Source organism: Mesocricetus auratus, unplaced genomic scaffold, assembly GCF_017639785.1.
Source record: "Mesocricetus auratus isolate SY011 unplaced genomic scaffold, BCM_Maur_2.0 Super-Scaffold_6730, whole genome shotgun sequence".
NCBI lineage: Eukaryota > Metazoa > Chordata > Mammalia > Rodentia > Cricetidae > Mesocricetus > Mesocricetus auratus.
In genome coordinates, this window is record NW_024429184.1 from 57,980,577 (window position 1) to 58,008,509 (window position 27,933).

At 36.4% G+C, this 27,933-nt stretch overlaps 1 long non-coding RNA gene across 2 annotated transcripts in view; it reads left to right on the forward strand.

Annotated features, from left to right (window-relative positions):
• Positions 1-223: 223 nt before the first annotated feature.
• Positions 224-27,933, forward strand: part of LOC121138761 — a 41,716-nt gene continuing 14,006 nt past the window's right edge. Inside the window, exons 1-3 of one of the 2 annotated variants that reach the window (XR_005875621.1) lie at positions 224-328; positions 12,746-12,923; positions 14,432-14,532. This is a non-coding gene — a long non-coding RNA (uncharacterized LOC121138761). The remainder of the gene's footprint in view (positions 329-12,745; positions 12,924-14,431; positions 14,533-27,933) is intronic. The other variant, XR_005875622.1, reaches the window with a different exon arrangement.

The window sequence follows — 27,933 nt, forward strand, 5'->3', positions numbered from 1 at the left end:
AAGAAGAATGCTCTAAGCTAAGTAATGGAATAATTTTACAATGTGAACTAAAATATTTTCTATCATATATTCTTCTTTCCATCTTAAATAGAAAAAAGAGAAAAAAATCTCAAAATTTCATGTAGTCAAATTTTTCATAATAAATTTTCCTGCTGTTGCTATAGTGACGACAATAAAGTTCTTGATTCTATTCATGTAGTCAGTGTTCTAAGCAGAACACTTGAAAAGCTAAGATAAAGAAAATGAAGACCCTGTTAGTCCTCATCTTCAAGTAAACAACCTTGAGTTTGTTCACAATCACAGAACTCAACCACTTTTAGCAATTTTAGTAAGTATAAATTATTATAATCTCTCTCAGTTTAACCCTAAAAATTATACCACAGAGATGGATCCTCACTTTTTATTATTGCAGGTTAAAGACATTGGACAAAGAATAGTTAAGCTAATTTTGGATATTTTTGTGGGAAAAAGTCAATGAATGAGTCAAAGATCCTCTTCATCATTTTCTATCCATCATAAAGCTGTATTTTTCTAACAATCCAATGATTGTGTACATTTTGCTTCAGTGGCACATTGTTCCAGTATCATTTCTTTTCAGTGTTGAGGCAAAGGAAAAAGCTTAAAAGCAGGGAGTTCTGGTCTAGCTGGATGAATCATCAAAGACAAGTCAGAGACAAAGCACCACTCAGATACATGTTCTACCACACTGGCATAAACGTGATAGTAATTACTTTAAATCATTTGAATATTTTACATAGCTTTAAGAATTGCTGGTTTAGAAAGAAAAAATGTGAAATGGTTTAGAGAAGGATGGATAGCATTTTATATCATTTTGACAAATTAGCAATGATGCTTACTTCAACTCTCAAGATCCAAATGCTTATTTTAAAACAAGCATAGTTCATAAATGTAGTGTACCAAAATTCTTGGCATGGATCCAATTGTAATTACACTATAAAGAAGCGTGGATTTTGTGTGCTACCAAGTATTTGGATATTTTATGTTATAAAGAAGCATTGCGTTTTGAATTTTTATTTCAAAGATTATGCCTTTGCTCAGAAATATTTATACTCTAATTGGTATCTGCTAGCTTCTTGTGGCTGCATGGCATATCATTGAATTGCATGGTCTAAAGCAGCATCTATTTAGTATCAGAGGAGGAAACTCAAGATTTCTTTTCCTGGTAGAACTCAGACATTCTAAAGCTAAAATCAAGGTTTCATTCATAATGAGATCTCAAGAGACGTATGTCATAGTAACCATGAGGTTGAGAAAAAAAATTGGCATATAGGCTCTGAATGACTGGCATCAAGTTCATTCAGGTTAATGCTGTAAGTCCATTTCTGGTGGTCACTGTTCTGAAATATCAGGTTCCAAATAAGATATTTTTATGGAAGCCACTTGAGTTTTAATGATGCTTGCATACTATGACTCTGGGCTGCATCAACAAAAATCTTCAACAGAGAATCATTATCTCTTCTATCTAAGAAATCTCTCTCATACTCTGAATTTGGAAATTCTGGGAAAGTTTGTCTTCTTACAGAACTTAGCTGTTTAAGGTCTCATCAGTCCAGATTATCTCTCTTCTCAAAGTGAATTGTGGCAGAAAATTTAATCTGCTTATTGGAATAATATTTACCATAGACTGACATAGAAGATGTACGCATATAGGGTATGTACATGTCAGAGATGACTGGTAACCTTCTTATATTTCACTCTCACAGGGTCATACTGTGTTTAGTCTATAATGTGCTTGTTTTCATAATTTATTTTTTTTGTTTGTTTTTTACGAGACAGGGTTTCTCTGTTTTATTTTGGAGGCTATCGGTCCAGCTCGGCCTTGAACTCACAGAGATCTGCCTGCCTCTGCCTCCGAGTGCTGGGATTAAAGGCACGTGCCACCACCACCCGGCTGTTTTCATAATTTAGATGGGCAACATGTTAATTAATATATTTTCTAAAAGTAGTCTAAACTCTCTTTAAAACATTAGAATGTACTTGTAGAGAAAGCAGTGAGTATTCATGCAGTATGCAATAGTCAAGCAGTAGCTCAAGTCCTGTTTTCCTCTACAAAATTTTTATTATTTCTTTCTTTGAGGCAAGGTTGCTGTATACCCCATGCTGTCCTGTAATTTGCTACATAGCCCAGACTGGTCTAAAATTCAGAGAGAGCAACCTGACTCTGACTCCTGAGTATTTGGACTAAAGGCATGGGACACCATGGCCAGCTTCAATTTGTTTACATGTAAAAGAATACAAACACAACCTACTATCACACATACTGAATGAGAACTGGAATTTTTTAAAGCTCTAGTTGAGAATTCAAACTCACACATGTTTTCTTTTATTGTTTCATTTTTATTTAAATTAAAAACAATCTTATTTTATATACCAATCCCAGTTCCCTCTCTCTTCTGTCCTCCTACTTCCATCATTATCTCCCCATCCCACCCCCATCCACTCCTTAAATAGTCACCCAAGTTTTCTTATAGCCTTTCCCTTTATTTTGAGATGCCTCAACAGACTTTTAAAAAATGACATTGTGATTTGATGTGGAAGAACCTGGGAGATTAGTAACAGAACTGAGGTATGCCTAAGAGGGCATTACAATGACTACTAGGTAGTTGAGTTCTGACCTAGAACCTAACCAACCCCTTCATGGATTCACAGTATGATGGAAGACAGGAAATGTAGGGTAGGAAGTGGGTGGCTGGAAATCTGCACTTAGATTGTATTTTATCCTGGACGTTACCCGTATACCATCTTTTGACTGCTCCTGGCCACCATGAAGTGAGCTGTTCTTTCTGGAAGTTGCTCCCTATCAGAAAGAGCTTATATTTCTGAAAGCATAATTAAAACTAAATAAATCTATTCTTCATATTGGTTTTGTTTTGTATTTGTTAGCAGTTGTGTAAAAGTGAACAGAAGAGTTGAGTATGATAGCTGAATTTTTTTCTAATTAGCAATTCAGGAAAAAATGCTATGTGTATTCATGTGTCAAATTTAAAATGACAGGGATTTAATTTTGTGTTATATAACTTTTTGATTTTTAAAAAAAAATTTAACCAGTGAATAGAGACTAGGATACTAGAATGTTCAACTTTGATCACTGTAAGATGAGAATAATAATAATGTGTCAATTTGGAAACATGCATATAGTCCATTTTTCCTGATGAAACAAAGTGTGCAGAAGAATTTTATTACTGAAATTTCCTCTAATAACAAACATTGTCAACAATAGTTGACTAGCAGATTTGAAGTGTACTGGGCATATTATAGAGATGAATTTAATTAAGACTTGTGACATAGATACTTTGGAAATACATGGACTGGCTCAGGATATTATCATATGCCAAGGCATAATCAGAATTCAAAATATAGAGATTCCATATGAGAAATCCTTACTTTTAAATAATAGATTCTCTGATAACTGTTTCTTGGATAGTGGCATTTTAGTTTTCTGAGAAGTGACAGCTATAAGTTAATGAGGCTTGTATAGGCAAAACAAGTTTTTGGGCTCTTGTGCATTTCTGGAGAGACAGTTACAAAAGAAGACTACCCAAAAGCCTATTTATTGTTCAGTTTTAATGCCTGATTTATCATGTTCTGGGTTCTCAGGACACCTGACACTTGGACTTAGGACAGGAAGTGGTAGGTCCAAGAAGAACAGCAAAGAAAATATTTACCAATGATTCAGAACCTGATAATGGTCAGTCCTGAATGGATGTGCTTTCATATTTTGTCTCATTAATCTAGAAAATTAACGAATCTGTCTATCTACCTAACTATTCACACACACACAAACACACACACACACACACACACACACACACAAATACAGACACACTTAAGCAAGTTTTAAAATGTTTAAGTGAGGTTTCTGTTAACATTATAATTGATGTAAACTAAGATAACTTAATTATTTATATGAATGTCTTATTATATATTATGAGAAGCTCTAAGCCCTTCAATCATCGAAATGTAAGTTCCAAAAGGAATTGTGTATAAATTTCTGGTGACAAATTCAGTCATTTATTTCATTCCCATCTGTTTAAACCACGAGCTTAAGTTTAAAATGGGTATTTTTATCAAATAGCACATGCTGAAGATTTGAAGCCATAGCATGACCGATGACATTCAGGTCATGGGTAAACATATGGTCTGCCACACCGACTCCATTAACCATCCATCAATGTAATTACATAATACATCAGAGGAAGTAGTTTTCAGCCATTGAGTGGGAGCATCCTCCATTAATTTAACTGGATTAGTATCACTTTTCTTATCTTATTTGGTCATATAATCTAAAATATTTTAAATATTTGGTATTTCCCTTTATATGTACTTTTTTCACTGACAGAAATTCTCTTTTTTTTGCTCTTATGTTGTTTAAATTAGAAACTATCTTGCTTTAAATATCAGTCCCATTTCCTTCTCCCTCCAGTGCTCCCCTTCCCCACCAACAACGCCCTATCCCATCCTTTATCTGCTCCACTGGGATGGTAAGGCCTTTCATGGGGAATCTTTAAATTCTGTCACATCATTTGGAGTACTTCTAGGCCCTCCCCCATGTATCTAGGCTGAGAGAGTATCCCTTTATGTGGAATGGGCTCCCACATTTCCCTAGTACCAGATTTCTTTTTAAACCTATAATGGCTCCCTCTATTATGGTATCTCTTTTCTTGCTCTCTTCTATTGTTCCCCTGACTCAATCTTCCTGTACCCTCATGTCCTCCTCTCCCATCCACTTCTGCATTTCTCTTTCTTCTATCTCCCACCTCCTCCCCCAATGCTCCCAATTTGCTCAGGAGATCTTGTCCCTTTCCCCTTCCCCGGGGACCATGTATGTCTCTCTTAGGATCTTCCTTCTTTCCTAGCTTCTCTGTGTGCATGGATTATAGGCTGATAATCCTTTGCTCTGTGTCTAATACCCATACATGAGTGAGTACATACTGTTTGTCTCTTTGTGACTGGGTTATCTCACTCAGGGTGGTTTCTTCTAGCTCCATCCATTTGTCTGTGAAATTAAAGATTCCATTGTTTTTTCTGCTGAGTAATACTCCATTGTGTAAATGGACCACATTTTCTTTATCCATTCTTCATTTAAAGGGAATATAGGCTGCTTCCAGGTTCTGGCTATTAGAAATAATGCTGCTATGAGCATAGTTGAAAAGATGTCCTTGTTGTATGAATATGCATCCTTTGGGTATATGACTAAGAGTGGAATTGTTAGATGTTGAGATATACTGATTGCCATTTTCCTGAGGAACCACCATACTTATTTTCAAAGTGGTTGTACCTGTTTGTATTCCCACCAGCAGTGGAGAAGTGTTCCACTTTCTTCACATCATCTCCAGAATAAACAGCCCAGAATGCTGTTGGTGTTCTTGATTTTAGCCCATTCTGACAGGAGCAAGATGGTATACCAGTGTTGTGATGATTTGCATCTACCTGATGGCTTAGGATGTTGAAAAGTTTCTTAAGTGACTTTCAGCCATTCTGGATTCCTCTATTGAGAATTCTCTATTTAGTTCTGTACACCACTTTTTAATTGAATTATATATGGTGTTTTGGTGACTAGATTCTTGTGTTCTTTGTAATTTTTAGAGATCAGCCCTCTGTCAGGTGTGGGGTTGGTGAAGATATTTTCCCATTCTGTGGGCTGTCATTTTGTCTTGTTGACTGTGTCCTTTGCTTTACAGAAGCTTCTCAATTCCAAGAAATCTCATTTACTAGTTGTTGGTCTCAGTGTCTTTGCTACTGGTCTTATGTTCAGGAAAAGGTCTCTGTAACAATTAATGGCAATAATGCCAAAAGAAATCTACAGATTCAATGCAATCACCATGAAAATACCAGCACAATTCTTCACAGACCTTGAAAGAACAATACTCAACTTTATTTGGAAAAAGAAAAGACCCATAACCAAAACAACCCTGTATAATAAAGGAACTTCTGGAGGCATCACCATCCCTGACTTCAAGTACTACTATAGAGCTTAAAACAGCTTGGCATTGGCACAAAAATAGATAGGTAAGTCAATGGTATCAAACTGAAAACCCTGATATTAATCCACACACCTATGAACACCTTATTTTTGACAATCAAGCTAAATTTATACATTTGAAAATAGAAAGCATCTTCAACAATTGGTACAGACTTAACTGGATGCTGATTTGTAGAAGACTGCAGATAGATCCATGTCTATTGCCATGCATAAACCTTAAGTCCAAATGGATCAAAGACCTCAACATAACCCCAGCCACATGAAACTCTTAGAACAGAAAGTGGTAGGTATCCCTGGCAAAAACTCTTAACAAAATTATTTGGAGTTTCTTATTTAGAAAGCCTTCTTATAACACAGTTGGCATCAATAAAAAGCACAATTTGAAAATACTATACTTCAATAATTCTAATTATGTTAATGCTGAGAGTATAAAGAAGATATATCATCTATAGACTGGCATTATTATGTGTATAGTTCATATGTTGCAAAATTTTAAGTCCAGAAATAACTAAATATATGTATACAATTTTCACAGATAAGAAAAGGACAAAAATTGACCAGGCAATTGTAAAAATTATTTAATTACATTTCATTTACTTACATTATGTGTGGACAGCACTTGTCTTCAATGGTAAATGTGTGGAGGTCAGAGGACAACCTCTAGGAGTCAGTTCTCTCGGTCAACATGTGAGTACTGGGAACTGAACCTGGCTGAGTGGGCCTAGTGGCTGTACGTTTACTCACTGAACCCTCTGTCCAGACATTTGAGGAATTTTTAAAAGACTGAGTGTAAGAAATGCCTGATATTAAAAGTATGATAGTAAAGAAAATTTAAAATGATGAGCAAATAAGCATAGTGCTACTTTAGCTCTTGCTAACTGAACTGTCCTGGCCAACTGTGGAAATGCCAGTCTCTATGCAGCATGCTCCCTTTCCATCGGAAGTGTTCTCTGTTTTTGCTTTTTTTCCCCTGTGGATAGTACTAACTGGTTTACCTAGGAGCCTCAATATGAAGAGAAACAAAGAAGGTAAATTAAAGTATTCTTTCCACCAATAGCTACCTTCTGCTTTATTTTATATAATCTGTTGCACATTTACAGAAGAAGCACTGAGCAGGGCCAGTTTCTGAATGTTGGTAACACTTCCACTAGATTTTTTTCTATTCCTTTAAGCCTTGATATAGATTGTCTATTAGATTGTTCTGATTTATCATCATTTCATAATGAGTTGATTAAGTTTCATATTTTGTTTATAGAGTTCAAATTTTAGGACAAAATGTGATGCTTAACACTAAAAAACAATGTTTGCAATGCAATGGGAAGCACCAGATTGCTGAAACCTAAAGAAAGTGAATGAATCTCCACTGTACTAGAGCAGAAGGAAGAAAAAAAATTCAGAGGCTGCATGCTCTCAGTTCTACTACCGTGACACTCAGCTCAACAAAAATAGGTTTTAAAGAACTTATTGTGGTTGGAAAAGGTTAGGTATGATCCTAAGATTGAGATAAAAGGAAATGACATAGAAGGCATGTGGACTTGGTGAGGTATTGCTTTGTACTCTGTGGACAGTGATAAATTAAGTAGCCTGCTTGCCAAAACAAATGGGCCTGCAGACCCAATGTATATAAAATTTAAAATCTGAAGAGCATATTCCTCACTTACAATTGTGGGCAAGGAGGGACATGAGTAGAAAAACGCATGACTTTCTTTCTGGAGCAACAGAGCACACAGGCATAGTTTCTAAACTAGAAGCAGCAAATGCAAGAAACAGGAAGGGGGTAAAACAGATATTGGTTCTTGCAATTGTGTATGAGAGACAGAGTTGCCAATGTGCTCCTTCCATGGTTAGAGGAACCACACATGTGGGTGGAAGTGATGGCTCAGATGTTAAGAGCACTGGCTGTTCTTCCAGAGGCCCTGAGTTCAATTTCCAGTACCCACAAGGCAGCTCACAACTGTCTATAAATCCTGTTCCAGGGAATCTAATAGCCTTACACACACATACATGCAGGTTTTCAAAACACTAATGTGAATAAAATGCTAATACATTATTAATAAAAATACTTTTTAAAACACAAATACATGATTGCTGAGTATCTTGAGGTGGGGCTAATTCACTATCATTGTAGTAGGAAGGATACTGTTAAAATATATTGATGTAGAAAACATAATGCATAATATTAATTTAATCATAGCCTATATGAACATGTCATATAAATATACAGGATGCTGTGCTAGCTATTCTACTTCTAGAGATGTTGTGCAATATTTTTTAGAATTATGATAGTATAGTATGCATACCACACCATATACCATGTTATTTTAAATGGTATGTCATATACATATGTTGCGTATACCTTAATTAATACTTAGATTTTGTGAAATTTAGTGCACACACACATATACATACATGAAAAAGGAAAAAGATAAAGAGTGAAAGAGGCTGAAAACAACAATTACCAAAAGATAAATAGTGCTGAAGCAAAGATTATGCCATTATAATCTATCAATTAGCGCATATGGACTGAAAATATACAAATAATTCTGTCCTTTAAGTTGTTTTTGCCAGGTATTTGTTCACAGTTGTGCAAAAGTGTCCAACATGAGAGCTGAGTTACAATTGTCAGTGTAGGAAAATATTTGCTGTGTGTATTTATGTGTCAATTTTGACAAATGTATTTACATATCTAATAATCTCATTTTCTAGTCCAGAAGTAGTCAAGCTGGCAACCAATACTTATATGCCTGTATTCTTCCGCTGTCACCCAGTACAAAGCAATAATATATGTAACACTGTTTTGCTATGCTAGAATTGTACATTTAGGTATTAATTAGTACTATTTTACCCTGTGTGAGAAGATATCTTAGAAGGTTATGACTTAACATGACAAATATTTACCTGTGCATGACTCTGTAATATTGGCAGGAACTGGATTAAGATAGCTTGTGTATCTGACAATGAATCTACTAATAATGAGTGTTCATAAAGATGTTTATCATATGTCTTGCTTATGTGTCTAATAGCCTAATAAAGTGACTATGTAAGCAATTCAACTGAAACTGGGTAGATATTCTCTGTCTTTCTCATATATATATATATATATATATATATATATATATATATATATATATATATTTCTATCTCTCTCTGGCCTATGCTCCAAAAGGCATATTATAAGAAAGCACCCACTTTATGCACATGCTGATTGCTTTTCCATTTCTGTAATTTTTTTCAGTGACTCATTAAAGAAACTAAGTATATGTAATCTCATGATTATTTCCAGAATCTGTGATTTGGAAGAACATATGACAGTACAGACTCCAAGAAGCTTAGTAGATTGGATAACACAAAAGGGAATTTCTGACTTCAGCATCTCAAATATTTTCTTATTTTTTCAGTATTGTTTTCTTCAACCAACTTATTATTATTTTTTTGATTATTTTACATACCAATCACAGTTTCCCTTCCTTTCTCTCCTTACTAACCTGCCCCCAAATTATTTCTACCTACTATCCATCCACTGCTCATCAAGAGGAAGGAATCCCATGTGATTCAAGAAAGCATGGCGTGTCCATGAGGCAGGACCATGTATTAATTCTTTGGGAATTTCATATAGTATAGTTTGATGATATTAAGCATACTTCCCTTTAACTCTTACCCCATATACCTCTACTTTATATCTTTGTATTTTTATAATACTTTGTATTTTTATAATAATCTTGTTGAGTTCAGTCTGTGCTGCACAGATACTTCTGAGTGAGGGTAATTCACTAGAGCCATAGCTTTGAAGAAAATCGATTCTTCCTACCACAGAACCTAACAACTATCCATAGCTCTTCAGTTAGGGGTGAGGTTTACTGAACCCCTCCTCCTTTGTTCCTATGACGTTTACAATCTGATGCTGCACAAGCCTTTTGCAGACAACTCCAGCTGCCATGAAATCATGACTGCCCCAGGATTGCTACCTCACCTATTTATAAAAACATTATTAGGATATGTTTTTGTGTTTACAAAAATAGAAATATTACCCATGACCAATATTTGTTTATTATAACATAATATCACTTGTCAATTTAACACTTAATGTTCCAATGTAGTTAAACATATACATCTTATGTAAATGCCTTCAATTATTTCATAGCCACTTGTGTTTTTATTATTATTAATAGTAAAAGACAAGTATTGAGTGCTTACTGTGTGCCAGGTTATCATGGTAGGTGATTTATACATACCATAGATTTTGAGAAAAATGAAACCTGTAGAGTGGCATGACTTAATGAAGTCATAGTTGGCAGAGTGCAGAGGTTGGAGTTAAAATCCAAATCTTTGGATTACCAGACCACAACTTACTAAGGATTTGTTACCACATGTTTTGCCCCTTCTTTGAGATTATTTCTGAAACACTTTTAATGGCACCTGTATTCCACACATTAGCATCTTAATCCAAGGTTTTTGATATTATTAGGTTCCTGATTAACTTTCTAGTGTCTTCCATCCTACATACAAATGACACTTCCTTGAAGGTCTGCTCATGATCCCTGGCTCAGAAACGTATCTTATGAGGAATACTACTTGTTTTCAGTATCGCAACTGAGGCACCATCACATCCCTTGTGTTTTCTCAACAACTCCTAACTTACTGTCTTTTTAAAAACAAATCCCTTTTCTGGTTAATGTGAACACATATTCTCATTTACTCAAAATCATCCTTATGCGATCATTTTACATCAAATAGCTCATAATAGTCTATCTTCCATTCTCAAAGGAGGCCACAGTTAGGAGATGACAAATTAAATGGATATGTTAATCTCACACAACTGATAAGCCATTTTCTGAATGCTGAGTGTCTTTCAGCAATATTTTATCAGAATATTCATAAAATATATATGATGTTCTGCTACAATGAAAGACATGGCATATGTTTCATATCTCTCTCCAAGGTCTTTCATAATGCTCCTGCTAAAAATACTTGTGAAGTAAAAAAAATGATGAGAATATTCAAAAAATAAAACTCTGCCAGCATTCCTACAAAACTCATAAGAATGACCCATATACAACTGATAACTGATATTTGAAGCCTCCTAGGTCACCAAAAGCCAAGTCATCCATTGCCAAGTAAGGGTGAATTGAACTTTAACTTGATTGGATATTTGTCAATTTGCTTTTAGGAAAATTGGCGTCCTATGAATTGATCGTTGGTAAACTGGCAACACTTCCTAAGTTTGATTCACTTTTGCAGCTCCTCACTTTGACGTGTTTTGTTTTAGAAAGCAAGGAAATTAAAATGTATATTTCCTTACATTGTTTTGGTAAACTTAGCAAATCATACATTTAATTTTCTTCACTCTTTGCAGTTCACATAATCAGTTTTATCTTTGAAAAGGAAAGGATAAAATAAAAATATTTTTTTCTTAATCTCAAGCCATTTTAAAATTATCCAGGATTTAGGGAGAGCCTGAAAGGTGTGTATGTATTAAACCTTATTCCTGGTTCCCCTTCCTATTCAAAGAATCTTTTCATGTGTTAATTCAATAGAAAAGAGACCAGCATCACATCTGTCTCTCTAGTATGTGCTCCACACTGAGAATGTGATAAATGTATTTATTCATTTTAACCAAATTCTACCACAACAAAACAATTTAGAGACCCCATGGAGTCTATCATAATGGGATTTTACCTGTACTTTGATTGAATTAAAGTATCCCATATAGAAATCTTCTATTTAAACATCGTCTACAAAGACCTGAATCATGATGTTTTTCTCTGAAGGAGCACATTATTTACTGTAGTTTTGGATAGAGACTAATTAATCCACATTTTGGATGGTACCACTGCTGTTTTCTGACAATAAGCTCTCCATCCCGTCATTCAAACAATTCTTTCCATAGAAAACCCACAGGAAATTTTCTAAGCAGGAATCCACATGAGTTTCTAGGAAAAAAGCTCAGACTTTTCATTATGCCTCTCATGTTTACAGGAGGATTATTTTTTATATTACTGACTATCATTTATTTAGAATCAGAAATTTGTTTACACAATTTTATTCCATTCATTTACCTTTCTTCCCCAAATGTGTTTTAATAAAGATAGTAAATACAACATGATTACCTTATAAAGTCATAACATCAACTGAAGGAAGGTAGAATAATAAGCAATAATCACCAGAAAGCCATTTCATTTTGATTATTTCAACATTTGATGGAGCTTTTACATTAGGCAAAGCCAGGAGCTTCATTTCTTTCAAAGAGATAAAAACAAGGAACTGGGCCCATTTTCACTGAATATAATTACGCAATAGAGGCCTATGAGAAGTAGAAAGGAAATTTGTATTCCCATATACATTCTTTCTAAGCTTTTGGGACATCTTAGTGACCACATAACATTAACATCCAGTCTATTATGAAAGTCTAACAGCAGCTCAGTCTGAAGAGAAAATGATTGCACACATCTTGGTAATAACATCAGATTTCCATGTGACAAGACATTTGCTATTATATGTTATTTTTTTAATTGCAAAGCTGATGAGTTTAAGTCAACATATTTCTTTCTCTTGCTCCTTCTGCTTGTCAGCTGTAGCTGGATTGATAAAATGCAAATGAACAAATCATTAACGAGTGCTGGTTATGAATCTCTCAGGCAGTTCAGGACCCTATCAAATCCTGCACCTATTACTTTGTGTGATTGATGTACTATTGTAAGTGATTGTTCCTGATCTTATTAAATCTTATTGATTTTTTCCCAGTTTCTATTTTATGCAGGGCCAGGCTTGGACTGTTATGAATGTTGCTGAACACTGTTAATCAAGCTTACACAGCTATTTTGATGGCAAACAATTAGAACTCTGCAGCTCTACCTTGCAATTAGCTTCAGGGATACAGACCTCAGCACCATAATAATGAAAGAGACCCCTTTCAAGTACGGTAATGAGATTTACAATTATGACCCCAAATAACCTCTGAGAAATAACCAATCTGCAAACTTAGATGTGTTTATCAATAATTTTATCCCTTTCACAAAAATGAATTTGAGAGTTTTCAACTATATTCTCTCAAAAAAATCATTCTTCTTATCCTTGAAATATGTAACAAAGCACAAAAGCAGTATGACCATATGAATTTTCATTTATAAATGTTTTATTTGGTAGCTCAGTTACAGATGCACAAAATAGATTTGAAAACTATCATGTGATTACAGAAACAGGCAAGATTTCAAATCATGTGTGGAATTTATTGATGTAAACACGTGACACAAGGACTATGCCTTCATTGGTTGATTTGCTCACACAATAAAGCTTGTTAAGGAACTACTGTGAGAACAGTTTTGAAGTGTAATGGTTAAACTAAACAAAACTGACATCACATTAACTTCTCTTGAATGTACTACTTAATATAGAACATAATTAAGTATTGGTGGATTTTTCATATTTTACATGAGGAAACCACATAGGTAAAGCATTTTCTAAACTCTCCATATATTTCTAAAGTACAAATTCCTTATTTCTTTTGTAAAAATAATACTTTCATTATTCTTTGAAAATGCCATACATATATCTTGATCTTATCAATCTCTACTTCCCATTTTCATCATCCCCAAGCATGTCTCTCTGACAATTTTATGTCCTTTGAAAAATATGTGCCCCCCTGAATCCAATCAGTGCTGGACAACGTACATTAATGTTGCTCCATACACTTAGACATTGGCAGAGTTCTAGCATTTTTACCCTAAAAGAAAAGGGGATCTTCCTCTGACATTGGCTATCAACTGCTCTTCAGGTAGTAGTGTGACCATGGTAAGCATCTCCTCATCCATGCTGGAATTTTTAAATGGCTTGCTTATGTCTTTTGCAGTGAAACACAACTTCCGTGAGTTCATGTGTACATCACCCATTTCATGTCCAGTAGACAGCATTTGATAGCACTTTCCTCACCCTCTGCCCCTTACATTATTTATACCACTCTGTATGCTGTTTCCTGAGCACTGTAGCCAGGAAAGGGTTAAGATAGTCATTCTAATTTACAGTCACTGATTCTCAGTACTTGGAACAGCTAGGAGGCTCTACATTGGTCACTTTCCACTGAAAAGAAGCTTTTTTTGGTCAAGATTGAGTAATGAAAATCTACAAAGCTTTGGATATAAAAACAAATGTAGGATAGTGTGGCATGAGTATTTAGCAAACAGCAGAAGTTTTTCCCCAGTGCTTATCACCTAGCCTAGCAATGCCTTTTAAACGGATTTAACAGTAGCAAATGTTAACTTCTTTCCTGTGTAGTGGGGGGAGAGGGGGCACAAATTCAATCAGAAAGTGAGTGGTTACTCCCAGAAATGTCATGTCACCATTGCCTCTGTGGTTGTATCTTGCCTAACTGGTCAGTCTTATAGCATGCAAGTCTAGCACTGAGTAAGACAACTTATGTATTTTCTGCCTCAGTTTTCTCTACAGAATCTTCCGGCATTTTGAAATCTATTTCCTGGCAAGTTCATGGTTTACCTCTCTATTTTTACCACCCCCTGTGTGCATTGGCTTTAACAGTAAGTCTTATCTAATGCTGTTTGGTATGCCTTTAAGGTCTTCGTGAACAAATACTCTAAGAGAGATGTCAGTGTTGAGATTTTCATTTGACATCCTATATCATCTGGGCAGAACATTGTCTTCTGCTGAAACTTCCTTTTAAAAATTATATATTAATTAAGCAGGGCCTGGTGTTTCACTACTTTATTCCAGCACTTGGAGGCAGAGGCAGGCAGATATCTCTGAATTCAAGGGCAGATTGGTCTACATAGAAAACTCTAGTACAGCCTAAGCTATACAGTGAGATTATGTCACAAATGAGCAAATAAATATTAATTAGCTTATAAATTAGTATGTTTTCGTAGGGTTTTCTCATACATTCTTAGATTTCATTAATTCACCCCAACTTCTATCTCCCCCACTCACTTGACTCTATATCCCAGTATATCCATTCCTATTATAATTTTATTTGTTTGCAAGATTACAGATTTCCCCATAAGTTTTTCTTGTACACTTCATTTTGCTAATCCTTCCTACCCATCATCTACCCCTCAACCTTCATGAACCTTCTTGCCCCCAGTATTCAGCCTGTATAATATTATTTTACCTATAGTTTTCTATCTTCCCTCCTTTACCTACTCTCCCACAAATTGCCTTTTTTAGTTTCCTGCTCACCGCAACTTCTCCAGAAGAAACACAGAAAAATGATTAAAGCTAGTGCTCATGTATGAGAGAAAATATGAGACATTTGTCTTTCTGAGCCTGACTAGCCTCAGTCAATGTAATCTTTTCCATTTCCATCCATTTGCCTCCAAATTTCAGAATTTCAATTTTTTTGCCTTTGCATAAAATTCCGTTGTGTAAAAACACACACATGCATACACACACACACACACACACACACACACACACTCATTTGATGCACATTACCTAGGTGATCATTAGTTTTTTTGTTTTTGTTTTTTTGATACATTATTTCTCTGTATTGCTTTGGAGTCTGTCCTGGTAGTTGCTCTGTAAACCAGGCTGGCCTGGAACTCACAGAGATTATCCTGTCTCTGCCTCTCAAGTGCTGAGATTAAAGGTGTTTTTCGCCAACACCCGACTGATATTTATTATTATTTAATGTTACTAATTTGAGGAATAATGTTATACAGTAATATATGGATAACTGTAGGATATAGGTTAATTCACATAAAGAGCTTAGGAAATAGCCAGATAGTGTTAACTGCTGATTGTACTGCTGAGACTGGGTACCACTGTCAAATTTTTTAAGGTTAAAAATAGTATAGTTTACCGAATTATTATGTTTATAATTTGCTATTCTAAATTATTAGATGATTTTGAACATATATGTATTGTGTATTTTTGCATAACTTGTTTTGATATATGTTTATGTATTCACATGTCTATGCTGTGCATTTAGTGTATGCCTTTTAAGTTAGGATTCTTTGGCTTTATTGTCACAACTATTGCACATAGGCCATAAAAATGTGGTTATTGTATGATGCATAAATTGATGCTAGATAGAATGACACACTTTGATGCATCAGGCTTGCTTTAGGGAAACTTTGTAAAATGCAGAACTGGTATTGCTGGAATCCATTTGTAGTGACTGTGAATTGGGTCAAAGCAAATTAAATAGACAGAGTTATCTGGTATTATTTGAATCAGCTGAGAAAACAGAAAAGGCATATACAGCCTTTGTTTCTATAGTTAGCATTATCTTTAATTTAATATTAGAGAATATAGATAATTAAAGTCAATTTATATTATAGAATGATTTCAAACACTAGTACATGATAAACCATGTGCTATTCATCTGGAATTATTATATCAGATAGGAACAAATTTGAAATTCCTAAGTATGTATGCTTGAAATGATATCAAATGTTGAGTTTATGTGTTTATGTGTCTTTTCTATCACATCCATTAGTTTGAATATTACATTCTTGTACACATTAAAGGTACAGACATTTATTTTAAAACCTGGAGGCAAGTTTCTGATCTAAAAAGCATACTGATTTGGTATAATGACAGATCTATGCTCAATTGCAGATCAGCCACTTGATGAATTTTTCCTTTAAGCAAATGATAAAAATTTCCTTAACCTTGTTTTTTTATTGTTTAAAATATAGATAATGACATTTGCCTCATAGAATGATTTTTGCTATTAAATCAGATCTCAAAGTATCTACAATGAAATTAGCTTTGGTCCCTATTTTTAAATATGTTCATATAAATATTTTATCAAAAAAACTAACCAACAATCAAAAACAAAAGTCAATTAATTGCAAACTACCTACAAAATATCTCATGTGAAAATTAAAAGCTTACTTCCAACTAACTGTATTTCACTTTTGAGAAATGACAAACCTTTAATGAGATAATATTAATTTTATCAAGAATAACAGCCAAGCTGTAAATGGACTGTAAAGTATTTCATTTGTGCATTGTGTTTCTTAAGTCTCAGAACAGTCAATTTATCCACAGAAAATGTACAAAAGAAATCATTTAAATAATCCCTGGGGAGGCAGGAAGTCATTTGTAATTTTACTCCTTAGGATTCAATAGTCTAATTTCCAAAGCTTATAAATATTAACGGTCAGAAGATTCTGTCCTGTTCCCCTTCTCTGGGTTATCATGGTTATATCTCTTAGAGTTCTCCCTATTTCCCAGACTTTCTGACTGGGGATTGTAGGCTGGCATGCCCCTGTTTCAGGCCTAAAATCCATATGTGAGTGAGTACATGTCATGTTTGCCTTTTTATGACTAGTTACCTCACTCAGTAGGGTTTCTTCTAGTGTCATCCATTTGCCATCAAATTTCAAGATTCCCCTCTATCTTGTTCTTATAATATCCATTTCTCCTTGCTTCTTAATATTCCTTAGTGCCAATTCATTTAAATGAAGCTGACTTTGGAGTTGGATTGGCTCTCCTACTCCAAATCCAAGCATGCTGTTAAAATATTTAAAAATTTCTGTATTATATCAAAAGGCCATTTATATAAGACAAAAGAAAACAGAACTTAGGGACTGTCATCTGTTTATACTCTGTTCTTTAAAAAAATAAATATTAACTGTCATTTAACCATCATCCAAATTAGGCTTCATAATAGTTTGAATACTAACTGAATAATGTAAGTTGAATGATACCAAAAATTAGTTTTGATTACAGCAAATAAGGAACAACAATATCAACAAAAACAAATTGACAAAAAGTAGTGCATCTGTTATGTGAACTTGTATTAGCATAAAAATAGGATCCAAAATGTAACACAAATTATGGATTCTTTCTCTTGACTTGCCACTGACACCAGTTTTCTTGCATTACTCTCCCTCCTTGTGAGTCCCTGGAAAAAGTATGGGGACTAAAGAAAAAGTACCTGTATTCTGCTCACAGAATGGGGCTGTTGACTCTGAAGGAGGACATCCTCAGGTACTGCAGAGCACTAATTCATGGTAGCTCATTTCCAATATACAGGAAACTGAATAGTCTTACTGTGCTAATGTGTTAATATTCCATTCATGTGACACTTCCACACCATTTGTTCTCTGAAGCCTTTAGTGATTGTAAAGTATCCAAAGCTGCCAGTAGACTGTTACTTCCCACACACATGAGCTTAATAACCAGAGTCAGAGGAAATGGAACCAAAGCAGATAGTCCATCTAAGAGAAGTCCTCCAAGTTCCTTTCATTCCAGATACCCAGCTCACTTCTGAACCCTTTTATTCGGTGCCATCATAGGAGGTGAGCCTTGTCACATACAGAGTCAAGCCCTTCCTCCATGTGCTTATATCCCAAGAACCTTACATTTGCAGTATTATCTGTTGCATAGTTTAATTATCTTATCGCAGTGTCCTTACTGAGCATGTATGACTTCCAATATATTCCATTCTAAAATTCCTCTTGTCTAACTTTATTTTTTCTTTAATTCATACTTTGTTTTAAAAAAACTTGTCTACATTACCTACTTCTAAACCTTAGTTCACTTATCTCCTGTTCAAAGACATTTCAATTTTTTTCCATAAAAGCTGGTCTTGTCAGTCACACAGGAACTCCTGTGCTGAAATTTAAGCTACTTTGCTACATGCAGCTTTGTCTCATTCTCACCACGTTCTAATACAAGGGACTTGAGTTTGGAAATGATCTGTGAAGGTTTAAACACAGTCCTATCTTCTTACTTTCCTATAATACACTGTTTTGTTTCATTGTTTGTTTCCTAGCTTCTCTGTCTTCCATCCTCTTCTTAGAATGTCTTTTGGGCACTGGAGTTTCATAGTAGGAGATTCTTATTTTTTTCTGTCTTCATAAATAATATTTTCATAATAATTTAAGTGTACAGCCCTCATCCCTTGACAAGTGCTACTCCTGCCATTTTGTCCAGGAGTACTGAACTGAGTGAAAAGTGAGTGTGTATTATGCTGAGTGTTCTGCCATGATATCTATGACAGCCACTTATTTTAAGACATTGCCCTATTCTTTTAAACTTGACTTCAAATTTGTCTCATTCCTGAGTTGACAATTGTTTTCCACTTGCTTCTAATTTTTATGAGTTATTTCGTGGCTCCCAATGATCATAACATATATACAATGTACATTGTTTTGGCTTTGGAGCTTTGATTATCTGCTGGTATAAGAGGGATAGAACACAGCAACTCATAACATTTGTAGATATGCTTAAGTATTATTAGTAAAGTTCAAAGGTAAATTTTACAAAGTTATTAGATTTGTTTGAAAATCAATCTGATATGATGTCAAGGGAAGCAAACTGAGTACCCGCTATTTTTTAAATCCAAGATTAAATGTGTCTCCTTAATTTGCTGGCATTCTAATTGAGTATTTCAGGAAGGGGAGCTTAAAATTTGCATAGTCTAACAAAATTCTTCTCAATCCTTCTACCAAAAAACTATTTTTTCAGCTCATAAGCTCACATTGTCTATTGAGTTTATTGAGATTAAATATAGCTATCTTTGAAGTTTTTCTATGATGTACCCAGCTTTTGCATCCAATGCAAAAACAAACTATCTTCATCTTGAAATACATGTATTCCATGATCACACATCTTACTGTGTGTCTCCAGAATTAATAACTTCAATTACATCATCATGCCTTACTGGGTGGACTCTTGCATTATCTCTGATTTTTCTTACTGTCTCCATTAGAAGACTTCATTACACTCATTCCTGACCATTATCTATTTATTTATTTTCAACAATTATTTTTATATAATTGTAAACACTGTTTACCAACCCACTCTAGAATATGAGTGAAAGGACATTTTCGGTAAGATAAAATAAAAGGTATATGTTCACAAGCACCTGCCCACATCTCCCTCTATTGCTACAGGAAACCTAGGCAGCACTTCTAATTCTTTGGTACCTAGGACCAATGGGGGTGGCTTACTAGAGACATGGAATGTGACCAGAAGTCATTTATACAGTTTGCACAGTTGTCAGGGTTGGGAATTAACACAGGCCGAGATTCTCCACAATCCCTCACCTTTATGATAGCCAAGCTGTTTTGTTCTTCCAATAAGAGAATTTGAGAGGCTACCAGCTACCAACAGCCACATTCCCTGACCACCATATATAATACGAAATCCAAATACCAGATGAGCCTGTAATGTAAATAGAAAATAGCCTTTATTGAATTTTTTCATAGAGACTGTAGCATTTATTACAGCAATTACCTTACTTTGGTTAAAACTATTATGTTCACCCCTATAGCCATAGTATATTTATAGAACATGAAAATATGAGTGAGTAAATGAATAAATGTTCATGATTTGACTATATAATTTATGTGTATAAGTCAATGAGCTTTAAATGAATATCCATTTAAAGTAAATTAAAATATTTTTCCCTGTGTGTTATCTTCAGTACAATCCTATGTCAGTGTACTATATCCGGCCATAGTTGTTATGATTATGGGACATTCTAGTCCATTCTTAAATGCAATGTTGTCATTAAAGTTAGTACATACCATGTGAGTCCAACTTATTGTTTAGATACAAGCATAACACTCATATACAGAGTTCTTGTGGAAGCTTAAGATATATTACAATAGCAAAAAATAAGAGTTCAATGAAGTTGTTAAATTTATTTGAACCTCAAAACTTTTGGGGAAAAACAAGTAAAACACAGGCGAATACCAAATTCTCTATTCCCCTGATCTGAAGCCACAAGACCACTTCTGACACCAAACCCCCCAGAAGGACCTGGAAGCAGAAGAAATCAGCTGTCATCATCCCCCACCATTCTGTTCTCCCCCATTCACCATACTAGTCATTTTCAACTTGGAACTATATAGAGTCACCCAGGAAGAGAGACTTACAATTGAGAAATTACATCCATCAGATTACCCTGCGTGCATGTCTGTGGGCATTTTCTTGAGTAATAATTATTGTAAGAGACCAGATCAACTAAAGAAACACCATCTATGAGTATATGGCGGCAGATTATCTAAGAAAGAAGGCTAAATGGTGTCTGAGGAGTATGACAACAAGCAATGCTCCTCTGTGGCCCCTTCTTCCTTCCCTGGCTTCCTTTGATGATAGTATGTGACATGGAAATGTAAGCCTAATGAACTTCCTTCTCTCCCAAGGTTTTTGAAGTATTTTTCACAACAACAAGGAAGCAAACTAGGATGGACTTTGTCCTTTAAGCTTTATTTTCAATAATTTGTTATGTTGCATTTGTTGAAAGACTAGTAGATAAACTATCAAGTTTCATAGACAATTTTAAGAGTTTTAGACAATCACCAAAGCCAGGGTCCACTAAACTACCACTGTACCTGGAGGATGTTAGTCACTCTCCATCTAAGTGATGGACCTGTCTTTTAGTATCATGTCTTCCTCTCACTTCGTGCTACTGTTTGTTTTGAGGATTTGGCTTTTGCATGAATTATTGTTAGATTATCTTCTTAGATTCAATTATAACGCAGACGAAATACCAACATTCTGAAAAAAACTCCACCATTACTCTATAGAATATAGAATACAGAGGGAAGCTGCAGTTCTTCCAGCAGCAGCAGGTAAACAGGCCAGCTTCCCGGCCTGTGCTCCAGTGCCTGCAGATCGCCTGGGACCTGCACAGAGCTCCCAATCCCGGCGGGAGCCAAGCACCCCAGACTCCGGATCTTCGCTCACACCAACAAGACCAGGAAAGGAGAGGAGGCTGGGAGTACAGGGAAGCGGCGGTTCTTCCAACAGCAGCAGGTAAACAGGCCGGCTTCCCGGCCTGTGCTCCAGTGCCTGCAGATCGCCTGGGACCTGCACAGAGCTCCCAATCCCGGCGGGAGCCAAGCACCCCAGACTCCGGATCTTCGCTCACACCAACGAGACCAGGAAAGGAGAGGAAGCAGCGGTTCTTCCAGCAGCAGCAGGTAAACAGGCCGGCTTCCCGGCCTGTGCTCCAGTGCCTGCAGATAGCCTGGGACCTGCACAGAGCTCCCAGTCCCGGCAGGAGCCAAGCACCCAGACCCCAGGTCTTCTCTCCCACCAACAAGACCAGGAAACCAGAGGACCCAGGGAGACCAGGGGAGTAGCTGTTCTGGATCAAGTACAACAGGACCCAGCATAGGGTCCAGGGGACCAGGTAAGAGGATAAGCGCCCCAGATTCCTGTTCTTCTTCTCCACCCACGGGACCAGCATTCGGACAAGGAATAGAAGAACCACCAGATTATTGGACTTGCTAGCACCCACCAAAAGGGAACTCTGGTCCCCAGACCAGTAAGGGGCTCCTTCTGCACCCACTAGAAGAAGAGATGGGAAAGAGACAATACAAAAACACAGTCAGCAACAGAAAAACAAATATGACACCGCCAGATTCTAGAGACTCCACACCAGCAAGACCCCAACATTCCAATGAGGATGAAGCAGAAGAGAACGACCTTAAAAGCACTTTCATGAAAATGATAGAGGCCCTAAAAGAGGATATTGGAAAATCCCTCAAAGAAATGGAAGAAAAAACAAACCAAAAAATGCAAGAATTGGAAGAAAAAACAAACCAAAAAAGGCAGAAAATGGAAGAAGAAATGAAGCAAAAAAATGCAAGAATTGGAAGAAAAAACAAAGCAAAAAATGCAAGAATTGGAAGAAGAATCATACCAAAAAAGGCAGGAAATGGAAGAAGAAACAAAGCAAAAAATGCAAGAAATGGTAGAAAAAACAAAGCAAAAAATGAAAAAAATGGAAGAAGAAACAAACCAAAAAAGGCAGGAAATGGAAGAAGAAACAAAGCACAAAATGCGAGAAATGGAACAAAAAACAAACCAAAAAATGCAAGAAATGGAAGAAAGAACAAACCAAAAAATTCATAAAAGGCAACAAACGGATGAACAGATAAACAGAAAATTGCAAGAAGCAATGCAAACACTGCAAGGGTTGAAAACTGAAATAGAGTCATTAAAAAAACACAATCTGAAGAAAGGCAGAAAATAGAAAAGCTGGACAAACAGACAGGCACTACCAATACAAGCATTACCAACAGAATAGAAGAGATGGAAGAGAGAATCTCAAGTGTTGAAGATACGCTAGGAGAAATGGATTTATCAACCAAAGAAAACCTTAAATCCAACAAATCCTTAACACAAAACATCCAGGAAATATGGGACACCATGAAAAGACCAAACCTAAGAATAATAGGTATAGAAGAAGGAGAAGAAATCCAGCTCAAAGGGGCAGAAGGCATATTCAACAAAATCATAGAAGAAAACTTTCCCAACCTTAAGAAAGACATGCCAATGAAGGTACAAGAAGCCTACAGAACACCAAATAGAGTGGACCACAAAAAAAATCCCCTCGCCACATAATAATCAAGACCCCAAACATACAGAATAAAGAAAGAATATTAAGAGCAGCTAAGGAAAAAGGTCAAGTAACATATAAAGGCAGACCTATCAGAATTACACCTGATTTCTCCATGGAAACGCTGAAAGCCAGAAGGTCCTGGATAGATATTCTACCTACACTAAGAGACCACGGATGCCAGCCCAGACTACTATACCCGGCAAAGCTCTCAATCACTATAGACGGAGAAAACAAGATATTCCATGACAAAACTAGATTCAAGCAATATGTGTCCACTAACCCAGCCCTACAGAAAATTTTGGAAGGAAAACTCCAACCCAAGGAAGCTAACTACAACCAGAAAAATATAAGCATTAGAGAATCTCTCTCTACCAACAGCCAAAAGAACAAAGGGGTGAAATTCCACACATAATTCCACCAACAACAACCATCGCAAATCGAAGAAGGATGAGCAATCATTGGTCATTAATATCCCTCAATATTAATGGCCTTAACTCACCCATAAAAAGACACAGACTAGCAGATTGGATTCGAAGACAGAATCCTTCCTTCTGCTGCATACAGGAAACACACCTCACCCTTAAAGACAGACATTACCTGAGAATTAAAGGTTGGGAAAAAATTTTTCAATCGAATGGACCCAAGAAACAAGCCGGGTAGCAATCCTAATATCTAACAAACTAGACTTTAAAATAAAATCAATCAAAAGAGATGAAGGAGGTCATTACATACTCATCACAGGTGAAACCCACCAAGAGGAAGTGTCGATTCTGAACATTTATGCCCCAAATACAAAGGCATCCACATTCGTTAAAAAAACATTATTAGAACTTAAATCTCATTTAAAGCCCCACACAGTTATAGTGGGAGATTTCAACACACCACTCTCACCACTAGACAGGAATACCAAACAGAAACTCAACAAAGAAGCAAAAGGGCTAATAGAAGTAATGACCCAACTGGGATTAACAGATATCTATAGAACATTTCATCCACATAAAAAAGAATATACCTTCTTCTCACCACCACATGGAACCTTCTCAAAAATCGACCACATACTTGGCAACATATCAAACCTCAGCAGCTACAAAAAAATTGGAATAACTCCATGCATCTTATCAGACCACCATGCTTTAAAATTAGAATTCAACAACAACACAAATTGCAGAAAAGCTAAAAACTCATGGAAATTGAATAATGCTCAACTGCACCATCCCTGGGTCAAAGAGGAAATAAAAAAAGAAATTAAAGACTTCCTCGAATTCAATGAGAATGAAGACACAACATACCCAAACCTATGGGACACTTTGAAAGCAGTGCTACGGGGGAAGTTCATAGTACTAAGTGCTCACATGAAGAAACAGGAGAACAGTTATACCACAGAATTAACATCACAGCTGAAAGCTCTAGAACACAAAGAAGCAAACTCCCCCAGGAGGAGTAGACGCCAGGAAATAATCAAATTGAGGGCTGAAATCAATAAAGTAGAAACCAGGAAAACAATACAAAGAATCAACGCAACGAAGAGCTGGTTCTTTGAGAAAATCAACAAGATAGACAAACCTTTGTCCAAACTTACCAAACAGCAGAGAGTGAACACGCAAATTAACAAAATCAGAAATGAAAAGGGGGACATAACAACAGACTCTGAGGAAATCCTGAGAATCATTAGGTCATACTTTGAAAACCTGTACTCCACAAAATTCGAAAATTTAAAGGAAATGGATGACTTCCTGGACAGCTATCAATTGCCAAAACTAAATCAAGAACAGATAAGCAACTTAAATAGACCTATAACCCCTATGGAAATAGAAGCTGTCATCAAAAGTCTCCCAACCAAAAAAAGCCCAGGTCCAGATGGCCTCAGTGCAGAATTCTACCAGAAATTCAAAGAACAGCTTATACCAATTCTTCTCAAAGTGTTCCACACAATAGAAGCAGAAGGGTCTTTGCCAAACTCTTTCTATGAGGCTTCAATAACCTTGATCCCCAAGCCACACAAAGATACAACTAAGAAAGAGAACTTCAGACCAATATCCCTCATGAACATTGATGCAAAAATACTCAATAAAATACTGGCAAATCGGATCCAAGAACACATCAAAACAATCATTCACCACGACCAAGTAGGTTTCATCCCAGGAATGCAGGGATGGTTCAACATACGAAAATCCATCAACGTAATCCACCATATAAACAAGCTGAAAAACAAAAATCACATGATCATCTCACTAGATGCTGAAAAAGCCTTTGACAAAATCCAACACCCCTTCATGATAAAGGTCTTGGAGAGATCTGGGATAACAGGGACATACTTAAACATAATAAAAGCTATATACAGTAAACCAACAGCCAACATCAAACTAAATGGACAGAAACTCAACGCAATTCCTCTAAAATCAGGAACAAAACAAGGCTGTCCACTCTCTCCATACCTTTTCAACATGGTACTTGAAGTTCTAGCTATTGCCATACGACAACAAAGGGGGATCAAGGGGATACAAATTGGGAAGGAAGAGGTCAAACTTTCACTGTTTGCAGACGATATGATAGTTTACATCAGTGACCCAAAGAACTCTACCAGGGAACTCTTACAACTGATTAACACCTTCAGCAAAGTGGCAGGCTACAAGATCAACTCAAGAAAATCAGTAGCCCTACTATATACAGATGATAAAAGGGCTGAAAGAGAAATCAGAGAAACATCACCCTTTACAATTGCCACAAACAACATAAAATACCTTGGGGTAACGCTAACCAAACAAGTGAAAGACCTGTATCGTAAGAACTTTGAATCTTTAAAGAAAGAAATTAAAGAAGCCCTCAGAAAATGGAAAGATCTCCCATGCTCTTGGATAGGTAGGATCAACGTAGTAAAAATGGCAATCCTGCCAAAAGCAATCTACAGATTCAATGCAATCCCCATTAAAATCCCAGCACAGTTCTTCACAGACCTTGAAAGAACAATAATCAATTTTGTATGGAAAAACAAAAGACCCAGGATAGCCAAAACAACCCTGTTCAACAAGGCAACGTCCGGAGGCATCACCATCCCTGACCTCAAGCTCTATTATAGAGCTATAGTCCTGAAAACAGCTTGGTATTGGCACAAAAATAGACAGGTAGACCAATGGAATCGAATTGAAAACCCCGATATTAACCCACACACGTACGAACATCTGATCTTTGACAAAGAAGCTAAAAATATACAATGGAATAAAGAAAGCATCTTCAACAAATGGTGCTGGCATAACTGGAGACTGGCATGTAGAAGAATGCAGATCGATCCATGTCTATCGCCATGCACAAAACTTAAGTCCAAATGGATCAAAGACCTCAACATAAATCCAGCCACACTGAACCTCTTAGAAGAGAAAGTGGGTGGTACCCTTGAACGAATTGGTACAGGAGACAGCTTCCTGAACATAACACCAGTAGCACAGGCAGTAAGATCAACAATTAATAAATGGGACCTACTGAAACTGAGAAGCTTCTGTAAGGCAAAGGACACAGTCAGCAAGACAAAAAGGCAGCCCACAGAATGGGAAAAATATTCACTAATCCCACATCTGACAGAGGGTTGATCTCCAAAATTTACAAAGAACTCAAGAAGCAAGTCTCCAAAACAGCAAAGGACCCTATTAAAAAGTGGGCTGCAGAACTAAATAGAGAGTTTTCAATAGAGGAGTCTAAAATGGCTGAGAGGCACTTGAGAAAGTGCTCAACATCCTTAGCCATCCGGGAAATGCAAATCAAAGCAACTCTGAGATACCATCTCACTCCTGTCAGAATGGCTAAAATCAAAAACACCAATGACAATTTATGCTGGAGAGGGTGTGGCGAAAGGGGGACACTCCTCCATTGCTGGTGGGAGTGCCAACTGGTTCAGCCACTTTGGAAAGCAGTATGGAGATTCCTCAGAAAAATGGGAATAAACCTACCACAAGACCCAGCAACTGCACTCTTAGGCATATATCCAAAAGATGCCCATTCATATAACAAAGATGTCTGTTCCACTATGTTCATAGCAGCTTTATTTGTAATAGCCAGAACTTGGAAGCAACCTAGATGTCCCTCACCCGAAGAGTGGATAGAGAAAATGTGGTACATCTACACAATGGAGTACTATTCAGCAGAAAAAAATAATGGAATCATGAGATTCGCAGGCAAATGGATGACACTAGAAGAAACCATCCTGAGTGAGGTAACCCAGTCACAAAAAGAGAAACATGGCATGTACTCTCTCATATATGGATTTTAGACATAGATCTGGGGAGTGCCAGCCTACAATCCTATGGCCATAGAGTCTGGGAAACAGAAACTACATTTAGTGGCTGGTTAAGTACTGAGCTGAACTCAAGAAAGCCAGTATCAGAGAGGGAGGACTGATGATCAAAGGGATTAAGACTGGGCTGGTTTAACCCCCAGAAACAGCTGACCAGACAAAGGTTAACTCTAGAATCCCAGGCATCAGCCTGGGAATCCAGCATGGGACTGATCAAGACCCCCTGAATCTGGGTGTCAGTGAGGAGGCCTAGGTAATCTATTGAGCCTTGGGCAGCAGATCAGTACCCATACCAAGTATACACACGGACTTTGGACTCCCATA